The sequence below is a fragment of the Pteropus vampyrus genome, unplaced genomic scaffold, assembly GCF_000151845.1.
Source record: "Pteropus vampyrus isolate Shadow unplaced genomic scaffold, Pvam_2.0 Scaffold21, whole genome shotgun sequence".
In the NCBI taxonomy this organism is placed as follows: Eukaryota; Metazoa; Chordata; class Mammalia; order Chiroptera; family Pteropodidae; genus Pteropus; species Pteropus vampyrus.
The window spans coordinates 1,992,956-2,000,393 of record NW_011888802.1 but is presented as its reverse complement, the minus strand read 5'-3'; the positions used below and the strand labels follow the sequence as shown (position 1 = coordinate 2,000,393).

General features: G+C 33.6%; 1 pseudogene; it reads left to right on the top strand.

Moving 5' to 3' along the window:
- LOC105289025 overlaps positions 1–7,438 on the top strand; it is a 10,634-nt pseudogene continuing 3,196 nt past the window's right edge.

The window sequence follows — 7,438 nt, the reverse complement described above, 5'->3', positions numbered from 1 at the left end:
ATGTGGACAGACTACATCCCACTCTTCCTGAATACTTTTAATTGGTATGCCCTCTGTCTTTCACTAACGTATCTTATTTCTTCCATTATCTATGAAAGAAGCAAGTGTTCTTTCACCTTGAAAACTGAAATACCTCTTCCCGATATAATCAGATGCTTTCCAACTCCTTTTAAAGGAAAGGAAATTGCTTCTCTGGCTGCCAGCCATCATGAAGCTGAGAACATGTCTCTTGGTAAAGGTAAGGCACCCTAATGAATTACTTTCTTTTGAAAGAAAGACAATCCCTGCAGTAATTCAGTACAAGTGACTGTTATTTAGACACTAATAGAAGAAATAAAAATAGATAAATAAAGACACAACTTCCCATGTATAGCTGTCAGAGATGACAATAAGATAGGAAGCCATGTCCAACCAATCAAAACGTTGAATTTAGTTACTTAAAGGAACATGAACAAAAATACATTTTTGTACTTTGACTGTTCATGTATATATACATATATATATATATATTAGCCCATTCACTAGAAGGAGGAAGAAAGGAAGAAAGGAGGGAGGGATAGAAAAAAAGAGAGAGAGTAGGAAGGAGGGTAGGAGGAATCAAAACGGAAAAATCTCTTATAATGTACACATCTGCTTTGAAATATTATACTTTACTCAGAGGTTAACTTTTATTTTGCCTCATAATAAAAGACCACAGACTTTGTGGTAATATATTGATATCACATGTTACTATAGCCATCATTTAATAATTGTTTTCTCAATTTGTGATGTTCTTAGAGAAAATATGGAGTTGTGTAGGAGTCACATTGTCATTTCTATACTATTTGATTGTACTTTATCTGATATTTATTTTATTCTAAAATAGAAGGCCAAGATATAAAATTCAGAACAAATAAATTAAACTGCCTTGAAATTTAGCATGATTGAATTTACATTCTCTTCTTTTCTCCATTGCTTTATACCTATCTATTTTTATTCTCTATTTTGTTAGTGGTTCTAGCTGGTACTGGTCACAGGATTGTGGTTTCACAAAATTTGTGGGGGTGGAGGTGCTCAGAGACCTTCATTGACAACCCTAAGGCCTCCTACAATCCATTGGCTTACACAAGTCATGCATTAAAATATCAAATTATAACAAAGCTGCTTTTCCAAAACACACTGAACTTTATCAACCTAATCTTGAGAAATTTTCTCCAAACATGTGAAGTGGAATTAATTTACTCAGTTACAATTATTGTGCAATCAATACATTGCTCTGTGGTGAGATATCAAAAAAAAAAAATGTATTGGACATTGTTCCTACCCTGAAAGACAACATAATGTCAAAGGGAAGAATCTATTGCTGCATAACAATCCACTCCAAACTTTAGTGGCTGAAAACAACAGTAATTTTATTACTCATCACTCTGCAGGTCAGGAACTCAAGCAAGGTTAATAGAAGACAGCTTGGCTCCTCCTCCATACTACATTGGTTGGAGTGGCTTGATTGGGGCCAGAAGGTCCAAGATGACACCTTCATATATCTGGGGCTGTGATGTTGGCAGTTGTCCCCCACATAGCCTGACTGTGCACTTAGTAGTTTTAGTCTCTTCTTATCATTTAGTAGTCTAGGCTGAGTATCTTTCTAAGGTGAGAATGGAAGCTTCAAGATGTCTGAAGGCTTGGGGCCAGAAGTCACACAATGTCAAATCTGTTGTATTTCATTGATCATTACAGATCATAGTACCAGCACAGATCGAGGGGAGGAGAAAATAATTTTATCTCTTGATAAAAAGAATAATAAAGTCACATTACTAAAGGGCTGATGAGATAGAATAAATTGTAGCTGTCTTTGAAAACAATATGCCAAGCACTTGTGAAACAAATGAGAATAAAAAAGAAAAGGAATAAATACAAACGGTTTACATTTATACAGATAATGTTGCCACGGAAGAATTTTAAGAAGCTGCTACCATGATTAGAATGATCTAAGATGGGCTTTTCAATCTTCTTCTATTATCATTTCTTTATAAACTTAAATCACCAGAACATGGAACTATTGATAATAAAGTCCCTAAAAAGGTAAGTTGGAGGTGAAGGAAGTAGGTGTGTGCATGCTATGACAAAAATGTGTATCACACCAAGCCAAAATGAGGAAGCAGACTGACAGCTTTCCCACTTTGTACCACTGTTACCTAAAAAGAAAATTTAAGGACACTAAATTCATTAAAATCAGAACTTTATGACCAAAATTTAATTTTTTAGAAAAGTTGCTTCAGACACACAATAAACAAACAAAGTAACAAACAAACTCCCAATAACTCCGATTCAAAGAAAAAAATAAATTCTACAATAGTACAATTAGGACTACTTTAAAAATATCAAAGTGTGAAGGCCACCTGCCAATAGAGATTTTTCTAATGGTACTTACAATGAATAATCTTAAATTGTTTCATTTATGAGTTAGGAATAATACTTAAAATTTGCCTTAAATTTCTTCATTTATAAGTAAGACAATCAAAATCAGTCAGAATTTAACTAAAATTAGGAAAATAAGAGCAAAATATCTTGAAATAATGAAAGACAAAAGTTAATCATAGAACAGAATAACAGTAGAAATGAGGGGCAGAATCAAGAGAGCAAGTTCATCAGAAAGACTATTAAAATAAAACATCTAACAAGATTAAGAAATAATAAATGAAAAATATTGCAGTAGGCCTTTGATAAAAGATATTCTTACCAGAGCTTTTTTCTTAATCATAGGAGAATATTAATAGAGTTCTGTGGTAATAGATCTTTTCTTTCAAAGAAAAATTATTTTTGGAGAAATACACAGATCAGAATTTACTCAGGAAGTATTAGAAAACTGAATTAGAGCTATAACCAGTGAAGTGCCTGCAATGTTTTAAAAAAAAAAAAGTGTCTTCAACAGATAACTTTGTTCTTCTTATAAATGTTTAGCAGCAAGTTAAATGAGACAATTATTACAACGCTAAATTCATCAGGCACATAAAAATAGATGAAACCATCTCATTTCTTTTCTTGGAGAACCTGGAATTATTAAAGTTATCATCAATAAGAAAAACAGCAAACCAATGTTCCCCAAAGTGTGTTCTACATAATTCTAGTTATCTAGTTATACTTAGTTTATACTAAATGTTCCTTGGAAAAACTGGCAGTTTCTAGTTAAACATGTTTAGGAAATATTAAGTTTAAATAATTAAAAGAAATTTCCAACTGCAAGGTTTAATAAGAGTATTTAAGTGATAATAGATAATATTAATTTGTGACCATTTGTTAAACTACTTTAACTAAGGACAATTCTCTCATTAGAAAAGGATTCTGAAAAATGTTATTGAAAAGATGACTATAAGCCTATTTAAATTATACATAGACTAAATCTTAAAGAATCCATGAAATCTACTATTATCTGAGAATAACTACACACAATAAATAGCCAAGTATAGTTAACTACAGCAATCAAATAATATTAGAAAACCTGCTGATATAATCTATTATATCAAAAATGTGATTAAAAAATAAGACAATGTTAATAGAAACTGAAACGTGTTTAAATCCAATATCATCATAAAACCTCAATCATCAATAGATAAATATTTAACATAGTAAGGAATATCTAGACAAAATAAAAACAAAAAATATCTATCTCAAACAATAGCTAATGTCACATTTGATTAAGACAGAAATATTTCCAATAAAATCAGAAACAAGATTAGGATACTCACTAGTACCATTATTATCTACATTAACACTTTTTGGAGATTCTAAATGATATAATAAATAAGAAAAAGAATTTTTCTTACATAGAGAAAGATGATAAAATTATCATTATTTGATGATGACATAAATTGGAAACATCTATATCTAAGGAGGAAGAGGATAAGAGGAGATGATAGAAGGGCATCCATCAAAGTATTAACTACAGTTTTTTGGGGGAGAGGAGTAAAATTTAGCCATTTTTATCTTTGACCTTTACTGAGTTTCTCAAGCTTAATGCCATGATATTATAATAATTCTATTTAAACATGTGTGATTTCGTAAGTGCATGTGAATTTTGACAAAATGCTTGGGATTCATTCACATGGCATAATTTAGAACATTATCATGAGATGGATGCATTAACTCTTCTAAAAAGCCAACTACGGATTAAACAAGCTGTCCAACTCTTCTATCTACTGAGAATTCACAGTTCTTTGAGCCTTAACTAGCAATTTGTATGTTGCTACTTTGAGGGATTTTCAATGGCATTCTCAGATAATATTTTCCCAAATGTCCCTGTAGGGAATCCCAGCCATTTACCCAACACCCTTTCATGTGGATCTCTAAAGAACACAAATTCACCTACTGGTGGCCATTTTGTAATATATATTGTAGAGAAAGCTTTTTGCAAATTCTAGAGGCAAAGGGTCAAAAAGTTCGCATCAGCTGAAAACAGAAAATCATGATTATTTTTAACTCAATGAATAAGTGGAAAACTCCAGAAAATCCAAGAGAATATGTATCTTGACATGGCAAATTTTTAAACTATTCTCATTAACTAGCTGTCATGAATGTTATTACTAATTCATTAACATAAATGGTAAAGACACTCTTAATTTTTTTTCAGAAGGCTAATTAAAATCAATATATGCATTGAAGATAATAATGACAGAATTCATGAGACCAGTGAATCTCTCACGTCCACCCAAGAAAATATTTAACGAAACCTAAAGACATTTTTGATAAGGGTGCTACTGACATCTATTGGGTATAATTGGCTAAATGTTTTACAATGCACAGGATAGCCTCCCACAACAAAGAATTATATGGCCAAAATATCAATACTATAATTGAGTAACTCTGGGTTAGGTAGTGTGCTATATTGTGTTTATGATTCTTTTAGGGAAAAAAAATTTCTCTTTCTTCCCAAAGAAGCAATACGAATGTTTTTGAAAATGAATCGACATGTAACTGAGAATCCATATATGATGTGTAACTGTATTTTCTGAGTGTTAACACATTTATAAATAATATTTGTTATAGTAACTAATGTAAACCTCACAGCAACTTTCGTGAGGCACTATGGCAGAAAATTAAACGACCTTACTAGCCATTCTTCTCATCTTCCCCAGCTTTGAAGCCAGGCACCCAAAGAACATATTTCTCACCATTTCTTGAAGCTAGGGGGACCTTTTAGCAAAGGGTAAGGATGTATGTGTGGGCAATTCCCAGGTATTTCCTATGAAACAATTATTATAAGATCTCCTCATTCTTTTCTCCTTTTTACTAAATGGAGAGGGTGAAAATTGTAGTAATCACCTTGGACCCACATGTTGCAGCTATGTGTGAGGATTATAGGGCCATTTTCCTACTTTAAATGCTCTCCTACTTTTGGACTATTATGTGAGTGAATAATAAATTGCTGTATTTTTTTATCTACTGTAGTTAGAGATTTTATTATTATAGCAGATTATTTTATATCCTAGCTATTACACAAGTACTATTATTATCACCATTTAAATTATACAGATCAGAAAAATTAAGGATTTTAACTAAAGCAACATCTTGTAAAGGCTGAGGTTAAACCAAATATGACTTCAGACCTCATGGTATTTCCCACCATGCAATACTACCTCAGTAAGCAGAGTTTTTAAAAGTCACATACTATTGTAACAGCATGATTCCAAGAAACTCCTAAAAGATTTTCCACACTATTTTTCAAAGGAAATTAGCATTTATAAAAAGAGAGAGGGTAGGGGTAGTTTCACTACACCTGAATAAAGCAAGTGTCCCAATTCCATTGAAATCCCAAATTTACCTTTTCCTATAAAAGGAAAAATTAAAGAGCTTTAAACATCTAATTGAACCATGATGCTCCTGAATGAGTCAGGAGCTACCACCGACAAAAGGTTTAGCCTAGTGGTGGGGCAGGTATTGGTATAGATCGCTATTAGCTTGACAATAAGATGAAGAAGCAATCTAGGAAGAAGGGTGGCATATTGCAAATAATTTAATTAAAAATAATAATAACAAGAAAATCCTTATGCTATTTGATGGAAATAATACTAACCTTCTACTACCAAAGAGTGGGATTATTGGTGTTACACAGGAAGTATCATAATATCTGCTTTAAGCAGGGAACATTTTGCTTCACAAATCATAGGGGGAGAAGTGTAGGATATAATATTTTAAGGATATATAAAGATCCCAGAAATTCGAGAGCAATAGTGCTGTAGAGCAAGGCCTCACTGGAACTATATCAGGAAAGTCATTGAAAATCAAAGTCTCCCTCTCTCCCCCTCGAGATCACGTTTTCATGCATTTCTGCCTTTTTCTGCTAGACTACTTCATCCATCCACCGCTCTTCCACGGGTCCTTTCTGCTTCAGCTTGCACAGGTCTCCAAGTGAGGGACTTTAGCCGTCATAATAGCAACTCTTCATATGTCATTGTGATACATGTCCCTAAGGTTAACTGCCATAGGCAGGTCTGTTGCCCAATTCTAAGTTCCTCAGAGATAGATCTGATTGGTTCACTTCACATTTTTTTGAGTCAGGCTGTGCAAGTCTTAAGTTTCTGCCTTGCTGAACCATTGACTTGCTGCCTTAGGATAGATGTACATCCCTGGTCCACTAAGCATCAGCCAGATGGTGTGGTTACATGCTACATGACCAGAACACATCCACTTATTAGCTAGCAAGGACCACAGCAGCAACCCTTAGAAGGCACTGGGGAAATAGAAGGCCATTATAAACAAGCCTGGTTCGGTTTTGATAATTTTGCTCAACTGAGAAACCATTTTCAACTCAGATGCTAATCAAGAAACTATTCTTTCTGTCAAATGCACGAGAATGAAATATGCTCGCAATCGTGGCAGTGGAATAGAACACAGAGGCAGCTGGGTAGAGCACATAGAACACAACAAAGCAAAATGCTGGAGTCTGCCCAGAAAGGGTGGATGAAGAGTAGAGCTGCTGCACTAACACACAGAGAAAGAATCTGTATCAGATAAGATCCACCCGTTTTGACTAAAAGAAATTTACTCTAGCCAGCTTGAGTGTATAAAAAGATAATGTATTGGATGGATATAAGGTGAGCACTCAGAACTAACAGGAAAACTCAGGTAGCTTTTAGAGAGGCTAAGTTAGATTGAGCTATTTGAGAAATTCATCCAGGTGTGCTACAGCTGGAATAAATAGGTCCAATCATTTTCAGTTTATGTATCACTCTGCCCACAAATCAAATTCTCAGAATTCCGAAAGAGCCTTATTAGGCTTGAGGAGGAGAAGAAAGCACCTTCACTGACAAACTGTACCTAAAATTAATGAGAGAATTCCCCCCCAAAAAAGCCAGATGTTATTTAAAAGTTAAAGAGGAATGGTTGTTGGACAAAAATTAATAATAATGTTCATTACAGAAACTGTTTCTTGAGCAATAAGCAATTAGATGCAGTTGGTAGA